At 34.4% G+C, this 13,207-nt stretch overlaps 1 protein-coding gene across 9 annotated transcripts in view; it reads left to right on the top strand.

Moving 5' to 3' along the window:
* Window positions 1-2,717: 2,717 nt before the first annotated feature.
* Window positions 2,718-13,207, top strand: part of LOC130677904 (synaptotagmin-7) — a 1,016,663-nt gene continuing 1,006,173 nt past the window's right edge. For 8 of the 9 annotated variants that reach the window (XM_057484884.1, XM_057484842.1, XM_057484851.1 and 5 more), the window contains exons 1-2: window positions 2,718-2,830; window positions 2,909-2,968. The gene's annotated coding sequence lies outside the window, so the exon portion shown is untranslated. The remainder of the gene's footprint in view (window positions 2,831-2,908; window positions 2,969-13,207) is intronic. The other variant, XM_057484877.1, reaches the window with a different exon arrangement.

The raw sequence follows: 13,207 nt of genomic DNA, 5'->3' as shown, positions 1-13,207 counted from the left end.
AACCCAGTCTTCAATGTTTTTCTTGGATATTCCATATATTATTGCTCTGACCTAAGTCAAAACTCATTCAAATCTTGATTTTGATCACTGACATTGATTTCTGCCTTAATACATGTACTTCAGAGATTATAATCGAAAATAAAAATTTAAAAGCTGCTTCTTCATTAATGATTTTTGATTCTTAACTTTTAAACTCTAGCATAAAACGTTACTTGTTAGATCTTGAAAAGCTCATGAAAAAATGATTGCATGTAATAGCATTTTCGAGCTCAAAGAGCTCAAAAATATATTCACAGTGATGTTTTCAAGCTCCTTGAGCTCGAAAACAGCGGGGTTTTGGGGCTGGCCCGCAGGGCCAACCGACGCCGATTTTTTTTTTTAGCTTCAAGTATTTTTAACCTCGTTAACAAATCAATAGATCAAATAGACTAATACATATTTTCGTAGGAAATTGAACGCTCCACAAAAAAGGTCTCTTATCATTTTTCGATAAATCCATCTATTCAAAAGTTATTAGAGCTAGAAGTAAAGTTGGAGACCTTGTTACTTTTCCGGTAAAACTATCAGACTTATCACAAAATGTTATAGAATCTTTTTTGTTGATAATTTCATTCTCTAGAAATTGTTATCTTCAAAGTTTTTTTAAATTCCGCATTGTTTTCTAGTTGTTTTCATTGCAATGTCGAGCTTTTGAAATCGATCGGAACCACTTTTTAAAAAGCTTGAAATTAAAATGAAAATAACTAGAAAACAATAGGGAATTTAAAAAAATTTTGCAAATAATAATTTGTAGAGAACAAAATTGGCAACACAAAAGACCCTATAACATTTTGTGATAAGTCTGATAGTTTTACCGGAAAAGTAAAACGATCTCCAACTTTACTTCGAGCTCTAATAACTTTGAAACAGATGGGTTCATAGAAAAATGATAAGAGACCTTTTTTGTAGAGCGATTTATTTCCTACAAAAATATGTATTAGACTATTTGATCTATTTATTGGTAAATGAGGTTAAAAACACTTAAAGCTAAAAAATAAGTTTTTCCCATGTTATTTAAATGGGAAAATCGAATTTGTTAATTAGCTTGGTCTGTAATCGACATAGAATTTTTTTTCTAGCGCGAAAATTTTTTTTTGTGTTGAACTATGGTTTTTTCCGTAAGCACTTGATAAAAAAGAATCTGGCTCCAAAATGAAGCACCCTAATATATATATAAATACCGGTATATATATATATATATATATATACTGGTCACAAAAATTAAGGGATAGAAAAAAATTCCGAAATTTTTAGGTGATTTTCAACATGCTGTAACTCGGTAAAAAATGGTCGTATAAGAAAATTATAAAAAGCAAATGGTAGCCTCAAGTTTCTAGTTTTCAGATCTGGACCTCAAAATTTTTTTCATGTACGGTTCTGGAGTAATCATAAGAAAACCAACGAAAAAAAAATTTTCAAAATTTTTGCTGGTCTTTCAATACCTCTATGGGCGTCGATAAATTTTTTTGAATAATCCGACCATATGACTTTTCTATGAAATTTTATGCCCTTTAATTTGGCGGCCTGAAAAAGAGTCTACGACGATTTGGCGCTGAGTTATCATTGATCAAAGCAAAAAAGTCCATTTTGGCTTTGATAATCAATAACTCCGGATGTATTGGTCATACAGAAAATGGAAGCAGGGTTTTGAAAACTGGAAAACAATCTCTATATCGCAAAACTAGTGGCATTTGATAGAAAAATTTTTTTTAAAGCGATATTGCTTAGTAAAAAACAGGTCAAAATTCACAAATTTAAGGATATTGGGAAATCTTGCTATAACTTTGGATATAACGGATGAACAAAGGATATCTTCGTTTTTTTTTAACCTCAAAGTGTCCTGAAAAAACCCTGAAAATTTCAAATCGCTGTGATTTTTCTTTCTTAGTGCCCCGAAGCTTTAAATTTATCGATTTTGTCAAAAATCACCATAATTGGTAGTTTCTCGGTTTTTGTTCATTTTTTCGATTTGAAAATGTTTTTTTTTTTTACCGATAACCTTCATTTCCTTAATAAAAAAGATTGATTGTCGAAAAAAATTTTTTTTTTCAAAATTTTTCTTTTTGTTGTATCCGCAATGATTTATCATTGTCAAAAAAACTTCCTCAATTTATGACAAGTCGTAATAACCATTATTCAAATGTCAATTGAAGCTATCTGAAATGTATCGATGTTGTATTTCAAAATGAAATTGATAATTTTCGATTTTTTTTTGCTAGCTTCAATTGGGGATAATTATGACTTGTCATAGGATTTTGGAAAGCTTGAGAAATCAACTTTGATGATCTACATATAAATTTGAAAAATATTGAGCAGCTTATGAGTAATTACACTTTGAATAAAAAATTAATTTTTACATATTAATCAGATGGGAAATTAAAATTAAAATAGCAACCTCTTAGAGTTGAGCTAGAGAGCCCATCTTTCCGGAGGATTTTTTTCTCGGCGACCACTAACGTTTTAGGGGGTAAGAGCGAAAAAAAAAATCAAAGTTTTTTTTTTAAGCACCCTAATATGCACATATATATTTATATATATATATATATATATATATATATATATATATATATATATATATATATATATATATATATATATATATGCATATTTTTATAAGTAAAATTTCAAAATACCTTAGAGGAAGTAGCGATGATGGAGAAATTGAGTGGGGAAAGACTGCTTAACATAGTGGGGTGTTGAGCACATATGAAACGGCAGCGCGACTTGGTCAGGGTTGTACGCGATTCTCTCTTGTTTCATTTTATATAAGATTATAATAATCAAATATAAAGTATAAACTTTTTTCATTTTCAGTGATCATTTAATTTTCTATTCAAAAATATCAATAATTGTATTGTGAATTTTACAGTGGAACAATTTTTTCACTCTTTAACAGTCGAAGGATAACGATTTAAGTTGTTGCTTCAGTGTGAGTAAACCTTAATGTGGAGTATTCCAATTTCTTTCTAACTTAGTGTGGTTTTAAAAACTTATAATTTCTATGTGATTCTGAGTCACTGATTTTCTAAATTTAATCTGACACTTAATTGATATAATATGATTTATTTATTGACAATATATATGAGTATATGTGTATGAATACATATGTATATATTTTTTTTATGCACATGATCGTGTTTTTAGTAAATTTATATGCTATGGTTTATACATATTATGAAAATCTCAATGATTGTAAAAAAATTATTGAACAATACTGAAAAATTTGATGCATTATTTGAGAACATCATTTCATAAAGTGGTTTGAACGCACCTTGCGAATCCTTTTGTAAAAGCTTTACTATGTTTCTGGAGTTCAACAGATCGATTCCAATGTATACTCTGTAACTATTAACTTCCAATAATGATAATGAAAAAATATTTTAAGATTTTACACAAATTGCTATGCTTTGACATATATTAAAGCCTTTCCATACTTGTGTCTGAAATAATAATTATAAAACATAAACTAGGTAAACTATTTTTAAAATTTTTAAAATCGATTTATATTGCTAGTAACGAATTCTAGAGTATAATAACTATTGTGTATTATAAATACTATAAGTCAATAGTTTTTATATAATAACAATTTAATTGGAATAGTTTGAACAATAAAAACTTAACATGTTCGAAAAAGAAGGCATGGTAACTTAAGTTATAATTGGTATCGTAAACAATAATTCAATTGATGTATCGTCATAAATCAATTATCAACCAAAATGTTAATTTTGAAATTGCGTAACTTGCTTTCCCTCAAACACGCACAGACGAGCACACACACACACATACACGTAGATACATATGAGGCATGCTACACCAAATCAACCACCAGTTTGCGTTTGCATTTCCGATTGTTATCAATTTTTTTTCTTTCAGAGAAACCTCCGTGATATTTTCCAGTTTTTTATTCCAACTGTTAAGTGATACCGATTTTATGAGAACTACGATTTTTAACTTCCCGCTAAGAAAATTGTAAATTTTTTAAAATTCGAGAAGTTATTGTTTTCACCCCGATTTTCGAAAATCAAGTTTTCATCAGATGTCGACGTTTTGAGGTCCTAGGAAGCTATTCTGACTATTTTCAGAATGATATCCGAGTGTGTGTGTGTGTGTGTGTGTGTGTGTGTGTGTGTGTGTGTGTGTGTGTGTGTGTGTGTGTGTGTGTGTGTGTGTGTGTGTGTGTGTGTGTGTGTGTGTGTGTAAGCCCTTTATAACTTTTAAAATAATAAACCTATTTAGATGGTTAAGGCGGCAATCGAAAGAGGTTGTTAACCGTCAACTTTCCTGAAAATTTCAGATCATTTGATCGAGTAGGCTCGAAAATACTTGCGAATTACGAAAAAAAAAATTTTTTTTTTTAGTTTTTTATAGATTCCTCAAAAACGAGTTGAACAATCGACTTCAAAATCTACTCAGCTCTAGAACTCAAAAGAAACACGTCAATTGCCACCTCAACCATCAAAATCGGTTAATTCTTTCGCGAGATATCATGGGAGAAAGAAATGGTAAAAATCGGTTTTTTTCGAAAACAATGGAATGCAAACGTTTTTTCGAGCTCGAAGAGCTCGGAATTGTATTCACAACAATGTTTTAGAGCTCCTTGAGCTTGAAAACAGCGAGAAGTTTTAGGGCTGGCCCGCAGGGTCAACCGATAGACAGATTTTTTTTTTTTAAATCTTAGAACTTTGTGAAAAATGGATGAATTTAGAATTATTTATTTATTTTCAAAATTATTATTTTTACGTGCTTCTGATGACAGCAATTCAAAAAATTACTAAAATCTTCTTACTTTGAATTATTGAAAAGTTAAGAGTAGATTATCGGTTCGAATGATGTATGTGGGGCATTCTATACCAAATTGACGACTTTTTGAGGTCACCCCCCCTCTCTGATGTCTTCGAAAAATTTATATGTTTATGAGACTGATAAAAAACGCTTTCATGAATTTTTAAGACCACTTGTTTTCGAAATACTGTTTTTTTTTTTTCAAAATTAGAGGTTTTTTTTCAAATGCTTATAACTTTGCAAAAAAAAAACATCAATCAGGTCGCTTACTCTTAATCTTAATTTTTGAATATTCTACAAAAAAAATAAAGTTCTTAACCTTAATAATTTATTTCATTATTAATTAAGTTTTAATCAAAAAAGCCGTTCTTTAAAAATGTATGCCTCCTTCAGTTTTTTCGAAAACATTTCAAAAAAATTTTTTTTTTCTTAACATTATTTTTCGACTTGAAGTGACCAATAAACATTCTTAGATTGGCCTATTTAACTGCTACGAATTTTTTAAATACTGTGTCAGTCGGAGTATACTATTTTTTATAGCTTTTTCTTTCGTTCAGTAAAAGAATTTCGGAAGTCAACTAAGAACTACTCAGAAGCTATCTTTATAACCTAAGAAAGGACAATAAATAAGATTTATATGCATTTAAACGCCATAGTAATAAACAATATTAATTTTTTTTTACGCTTCAATAACAAATTTACTAAATTTCTCACGTTGAAAGATTGTAATGATGCTTTTGAAGCACTGAATAATCGGCTTGATAGAATAGCAAATATAAAAGTAAAATTTCTGGAAAACGAAAAAAAAAACAAAATATTTTTTTTTTTTTTTTTTTTTACATTTATTGGAATTCTTTTTGATAGAATTCATAGAAAAAAAATAATTCAATACCTTACCCCCCCCCCCCCCCTTAAGAGGTTCCCCATCGCACTTTTCTATTTTCCATAAGAATAACATGGAAAAATTTTTTTTACGTTTTTTGATTTTCATAAGTAGCTAACAATAAGTCATAGAAATAATTGGCAGACATATTTTTGTGGGTAATTGAATGCTCTACAAAAAAAGTTTCTTATCATTTTTTGATGAATCTATCTGTTCAAAAGTTATTTAAGGATAAAGTCAAATTCATATTAAATTTTGAGATCTTTTTACTTTTCCGGCGAAACTATCTGACCTATCACAAAATATTATTCAACCTTTTTTGTAGACAAATTTATTCTCTAGAAGTTATTTCCAATAAAGTTTTTCCGAATTCCGCATTGTTTTCAAGTTATTTTTATTTTAATGTCAAGCTCATGAAAAAAAATAGTCTTCTGATCGATTTTAAGAGCTTGACATTAAAATAAAAATAACTAGAAAACAATGCGGAATTCGAAATACCATTATTCGAAATAACTTCGAAATTGTCTACAAAAAAGGTCCAATAATATTTTGTAATATTTCTGATAGTTTCGCCGGAAAAGTAAAAAGATCTCAAAATTTAATATGAATTTGAGTTCAACCTTAAATAACTTTTGAACAAATAGATTTATCAAAAAATGATAAGAAACTTTTTTTGTAGAGCATTCAATTACCTGCAAAACTATGTCTGCCAATTAGTCCTATGACGCATCGTTAGCTATGTTATGTCCACCGCTTAATTTTTAATTATTTATTCGGGATTTATCCCTTTGGTAGCGATAGTAATTTTGGACAAGCGGGTCGGAGGGTCTGGACAACAAGAAAGAATACGAGGAAGAAATTATCTTCCTATAATTTATCATTTATAGTGGATCTTTTCGAATATTAAGAACCCAAACGTCTCCGAAGAGACTGGTGCTCTTGTTTGAGCCAAAAGTATTTTATGATGGATAGAATAATTGGTCCTCACTTACCTTTCGAGGTAACTTCTCCTAGTACGGCAGGTTTTACCCCTCCAGAACGTTGCAGCTTGCTTGACCTTCCTCCTAGGATTTGGGTTGAGTGGGCGCGGCTGGGTTGTAGGATAAGACCTTATGTACTACTCTCGAATGAAAACCGCAAGGTTGGAGTGATGAACTTTATCTTTATTCAGATGTTTTAAATTACAACTTTTCAACTAAACGTCACTTACTCACTCTAGTTTTCACAATTTTATATTTAATTTGTATTATAGGATTATTTATCCTTAACAGATATTTTTATAAGATTTTAATTTATATTTAATGCGTCCTTTTTACACACCCGAAAAGTGTATTTATGCGCAAAACTCGGCTCAAGATGGACTCTCAAATTCACGTGAATTTGTGTCACTGATTCGATCGAACCGGATGGATTTTAAAATCCGACAAATATTGTACTAGACGAACGATTACTACAGTTGCGTCAGATCGAATTTTAGATCAATATTTGAGAATTTTTAATAATAATTTGAATTCAATTACTGATTATTCAACGCCAAAGCGGATTCCTGCAATAATTGGATACAAAAGATTTTAGTTTGAATGCCTTACTGATTATTCTACGCCTACGGCGGATTCCTGCAGTAAGGTTAGTGAAATTCACGATCTTTGACTATTTCTTATTGATTATTCGACGCCCTAGCGGATTCCTGCAATAAGAATTAGTCTAGATAAATTAAGAATTGCCTTATTGATTATTCAACGCCGAAGCGGATTCCTGCAATAAGGTTTAGGTAGAAAATATTAAAAATCCTCTTATCGATTATTTAACGCCTAGGGCGGATTCCTGCAATAAGAGTGCACGAAATTTCGACGTTCGAATCTTTGCGGACCGTAAGTTTTAAGAACCGACTAGCCCTGAACTATGGGTGCTCAGGATTTTTATAAACTTTGCTTGGCAATTTGATGGGGAATTTATAATTATCGTCATTGGTGGAAAGTGATGACAGTTTATTGTTTATTCGTTAAACTTATTGCAGTTGTCTTCCCACTATTATTTGCCGCATAAAAAGGCGAAAAAGCTGACGCTGCGTTCTCGCGCGCTTTGCAAAGAGGAGCTCAGAAATAATTATTTTAATGAATTTTATAAATAAAAAAAAAAATTATTTGAACATAACAGCTACTTATAAAAATAAGAACAGTCTACTGTTGACACTCGAAGGTGACGGTTGTGCTCACAGTTCAACGAGTAATCTAAAGTGTCTGTGTCTAAGGCGTTTACGCCTAATACGCTAAGTCCGTTGTAATCTAGTTGTGTTGTGTGATCCATATTTTTTGGTCTCTAACAATAGTGTTAAAAAGGTGGGTGATCAACCCAACCCCAACTTAGGTCTGCTCTTCTCTGAGAGAAGAGCAGAACCATCCAAAATGACCGACACTAGAACAAGAAGTTATGCCACCGCTACAAGTTTTCCAACCAAAGAACAAGCCGTAATTATGGAAGCAATAGATAAAGTACCAATAGATGACTATTGTAAGGAAGTGGGAAAAAAAATCGGACCAGCTAACGTACATTTCATCTCGAAAATAGCAAACAATAGAATATGTCTCTACGTCTCAAGCAAAGAAATAGCAGAATCGCTCATCGAAAAACACAAACACATTATCATTCAAGGCACTGAAATTCCAATTAGACCCCTAATCTCTCGTAATAAGCGGATTATACTGTCTAACGTTCATCCGTTTATCCCTAATGATATCCTAGAAAAGGCATTAATGTCAAAGTACAAAGTTAAACCAGTAACGAGCATTACATTTATTCGTGCCAGCATAAGTGACAAAGCCTACGCACACTGCAATAGTTTCCGACGACAAATGTACGTAAAACTTGAAGATGCCGAAGCCATTACAGGGCGTCTACAAATTAACTACGATGATACCAACTACTGGATATACTTATCCAGTGACCAAATGAAATGCTTCATATGTAAAGAAGCAGGTCATCTTGCAAAGAACTGTCCAGAAACTGAAAATGAAACTTCCATGTTCGAAGTCACCACGAACGAGACTAATCCACCAAACTTTTCAAACAATGAGCCTCTACAACAACAACAACAACAGCAACAAAAACAACAACAACAACAACCATCACACGTTACCGGCTCAACTACACTTCAAAATACCCAACTTAACCAAACTCAACAGTTGCTACGCAGCACCCATTCCCCCCAACAACCTATCAAGCCCATATCGGCTCTACAGCATTCCATTGAACAAACATACTCTAAACGTCCTCATTCCGACACAGATTCCACTATATCTGGACCGTCTGTAGCCTCTGATACACCGCCTACTCTTCTACCGAGCAAACAGTTCGCACAGCTAATTGCAAATCAAAACAAAATGAAAAAGCAAAAAACTCAATCGCCACCAAATCCCTTAGAGTCACTTCAACTAACTGAACTACAAAATGAAATTACAGAGAATCAAAGAAACTATCCCTTGACTTATCTACAACTGACAAACTTCCTCGACAAAGTAATCAGTAAAGTGCCACCGAAAGAAGCTGCAGCAGAATTCATAGAAGACAAAAATGAATTAATAAATATGATGAAAAGTCTATACCCACACCTATCCAATAGAAGAGCAAAAAACAGATTCAGTCGGACCATCAAGTCCCTAGCCAAATCACAAGAAGAGGAAGAGCTAGAATCCACAGACGACTCTTATGCCTCAGACTCCAGTCTCATGGAAACCTAGCATCCCAAGCAAAAAGATCACTCCAAAACCAAAAAATAATACCATCACTCTCACACCATCCAAATGGCTAATCTAAAAAATGACCTAAATATTATCCAATGGAACATAAACGGTTTCAAAACCAGATTCGAACATCTAAAAATTCTGCAAAACGAGCTTAAACCAGATATACTGTGCATACAAGAAACAAACTTCAAACAAGATACAGTTAATTCACTAAAGGGATATACAAATTACCAGAAAAACCGAACCAACTCTGAAAATGCGAGCGGTGGGGTAGCCATCTTCACTAAAAATACTATCTTGGCAGAAGAAATTATTCTGGACACTTACCTAGAAGCTATAGCCATAAAAATCAAGATGCCAAGCAAAGTCTCCATATGTAACATCTACCTCCCAAACAGCCAACCATTAAACCTATCAGAATTAAAAAAGTTAGTAAACCAACTTTCAAAACCATTCATCCTCCTAGGTGACTTCAACAGCCATAATCAACTCTGGGGATCTAGATACACCGACGAAAGAGGTAAACTAATTGAACAATTATGGGATGACTCCAATATCATTCTCCTAAACAATGACACCCCCACCCATTTCTCACTTAGATCAGGGAATGAAAGCTGCATTGACCTCTCCTTCTGCAGCCCATCACTTGCCAGCACTCTCAGATGGAAAACCTCAAATGATCTATTCGATAGCGATCACTACCCCATTATAATCAAACTTGACACGAACTCAGCCTCACATGAACAACCACCCATAACACAAAGATGGCAACTAAAAAAAGCAAACTGGACCCTATACAAATCAAACATTCAGGCATCAATCAGCGAACTTGAAGAACCAACAGCATCGACAGACCCAATAGACATGATACTGGATTCTTTTATGAACATTATCCTCAAAGCAGCCAAACTAGCAATCCCCACAACAAACACGAGCTCCCCCAAATCGAACAAATCCGTACCATGGTGGAACCCAAAATGCGATGCAGACATAAAAGAAAAAAAGAAAGCCTTCAACACGTATAAAAAACATCAGACCGAAGAAAATAAAATAAAATTCAAAAAAGCCAGAGCAAAAAGTAGAAGAACCATCAAAGAGAGTTATCAGTCTTCTTGGAGAAATCTACTGAGTTCTTTCAACTGTCACACATCTTCAGCCACTTATTGGAAATTCTACAAGCGCTTCCAAGGGCAACGTTCAAGGTTCTCAACCAACCCCCTCTCGGACGAATCAGGAAACATCGTATCGTCAACCCCAGAAATAGCCAATATTCTGGCCCACACTTTTGCAAACAACTCCAGCTACAATAACTACCCCCAAGAGTTCAAAGACCTAAAACTAGCGAAGGAAAACGCTGTAAATCTAGATAAACTAATGGATGCCAAAATCGAAGCACCTCCCCACACAGCTACCATAAATTCACCATTCGATTTCGAAGAACTCATCATCGCCTTAAACCAGAGTAAAAATTCAAGTCCAGGTCCAGACAACATTCCAACTGCCCTAATAAAAAACCTACCAGAAGCAGGACTCAAATATCTATTATTATTATACAATTACATTTGGACCTCCCACTCTTTCCCCAGCATATGGAAACTGGCAACAGTAGTGCCCCTAGCAAAGCCAAATAAAGATCATACTCAGGCGTCAAACTACCGTCCCATCTCACTGACGTGCAACCTTTGTAAAATTTTCGAAAAAATAATAAACCGCAGACTCAGATGGTTCCTCGAATCCCAACAGCTGATCTCTGAAAATCAGTTTGGTTTTAGACAATTCAGGTCGACCAACGACCACCTCAACCAGCTACACTCAGATATATGTAATGCCTTCACAAACAATCTCCAATGCATCCTGGTATCACTAGACCTGGAAAAAGCCTACGACACGGTTTGGATATACCGAATCATAGAAATACTCCAAGAACTAAACCTCAGCGGCCACATACTCCATATGATCAAAAACTTCCTCACCAACAGGAAAATCCAAGTACGCATTGGAACAGTCTACTCCAGTATTATAGAATTAGAAAATGGTCTCCCTCAAGGGGCAGTTCTAAGCGTAACACTCTTCCTAGTCGCTATAAATAAAATTCTCGAAACAGTACCAAAGCCTATAAAAATAAGAGCCTTCGCTGACGACGTTTCCCTCCAATGTACCGGACAAATACAGTCCACAACCAGAATCTTACAAGAAGGCCTAAACATCCTAACCAACTTCAGCAAAAAAACAGGCTTCAAGTTCTCACTATCAAAATCAGAATACATGATCTTCTCAAGAAAACGGAAACTTTCAGAGACCAGACTCTTCCTAGAGAACACTGAAATACGCAAAACAAACAGGATGAAAATACTAGGGATGACCTTTGACCCAAAACTGACATGGAAACCTCATATCCAAGAGTTATACACACAATGTAAGAAAAGAATAAACATAATGAAAGTACTCGCTGCTAACAACTATGGAGCCAGTAAAGATGTCCTGATGAGTACATACAGAGCCTTAATCAGGTCCAAACTAGATTATGGAGCCACTATCTACGGGTCAGCTACAAAAAGCACCCTTAAACCCTTAAATTCAATTCAATCGACAGCAATAAGAATAGCTATTGGAGCATTCCGCACCAGCCCGATCCTAAGTATCTTAGCTGAAGGCAACGAACCACCCCTGGAGCTAAGAAGAACGGCCCTGGCCGTAAAATATGTTGCAAACAGTCCTTGCTTCCCAAACAACCCACTCCATAAGAATGGGTACCATCATCAACCCACAGAGGATAAATTCCACAAACATCAACACCTACCCCAACCTATACTATACAGAGTGAAAAAAATCCTAAAAGATCCATTGCTAAACGAAACCACAGTCTACAAACGACAGATCCATCCAATCCCACCGTGGAATCAAGAAGAATTCTCAGTAGACTTTCATGTCCTCAACAACTCATTTGGCAAAGAGTATACCACTGAATCAACATACAAAAGCCTCATATCAGAAATGCTAGATAAATACCACGATTACACCAGGATATACACAGACGGTTCATTGAAAGAAGGAAATAAGGGATGTGCAATTATATACGAAGACAATGACTACCAGTTCAAATTACCGAAATTCTTCAATACTTTCTCATGCGAAGTTTATGCAATCTACAAAGCAATAGATCTAATCCATCAAAATAATCTACCAAACGCTATAATATTAACAGACTCAAAATCGGCACTAGATGCCATAGTAAACCGAACAAACACCGATCCCAGATTACAAAAAATCCAACAGACGCTACACCAGTCGAGAGCAAAGAATATCAATATAGTGCTTGCTTGGATACCCTCTCATCTTGGTATCAAGGGAAACGAAAGAGCTGACGCTGCCGCCAAAAAAGCCACAACTGACGGTATACCCATAACACAAGAGCCTGCCACTGCCGAAGAATTCAAAGTCATCATCAACGACTTCATATGGGCAAAATGGAACGTCCTATGGAAAAACTCAACATCTAAACTTCATCGAGTCCGGCAACACGTTTGGGAAGTCCAGCCACCATTCACAGACCGTAAATACCAATGTATCCAAACTCGCCTAAGAATCGGTCATACCAAAGCGTCACACAGTCACCTCATATCTCACGAGCCACCCAACAAATGCCCCAACTGTAACTCAAACATCACCGTCAACCACCTTGTAATCAACTGTCCCAAAACCACCGACCTCAGGAAGGATCTACCAACAGACATATCAAGCTGCCTCAACAGCAAGGACA

This window comes from Microplitis mediator, chromosome 1 (assembly GCF_029852145.1).
Source record: "Microplitis mediator isolate UGA2020A chromosome 1, iyMicMedi2.1, whole genome shotgun sequence".
Lineage (NCBI taxonomy): Eukaryota > Metazoa > Arthropoda > Insecta > Hymenoptera > Braconidae > Microplitis > Microplitis mediator.
The sequence above is the reverse complement of the archived record's forward strand: the minus strand, read 5'-3'. Positions and strand labels throughout refer to the sequence as shown.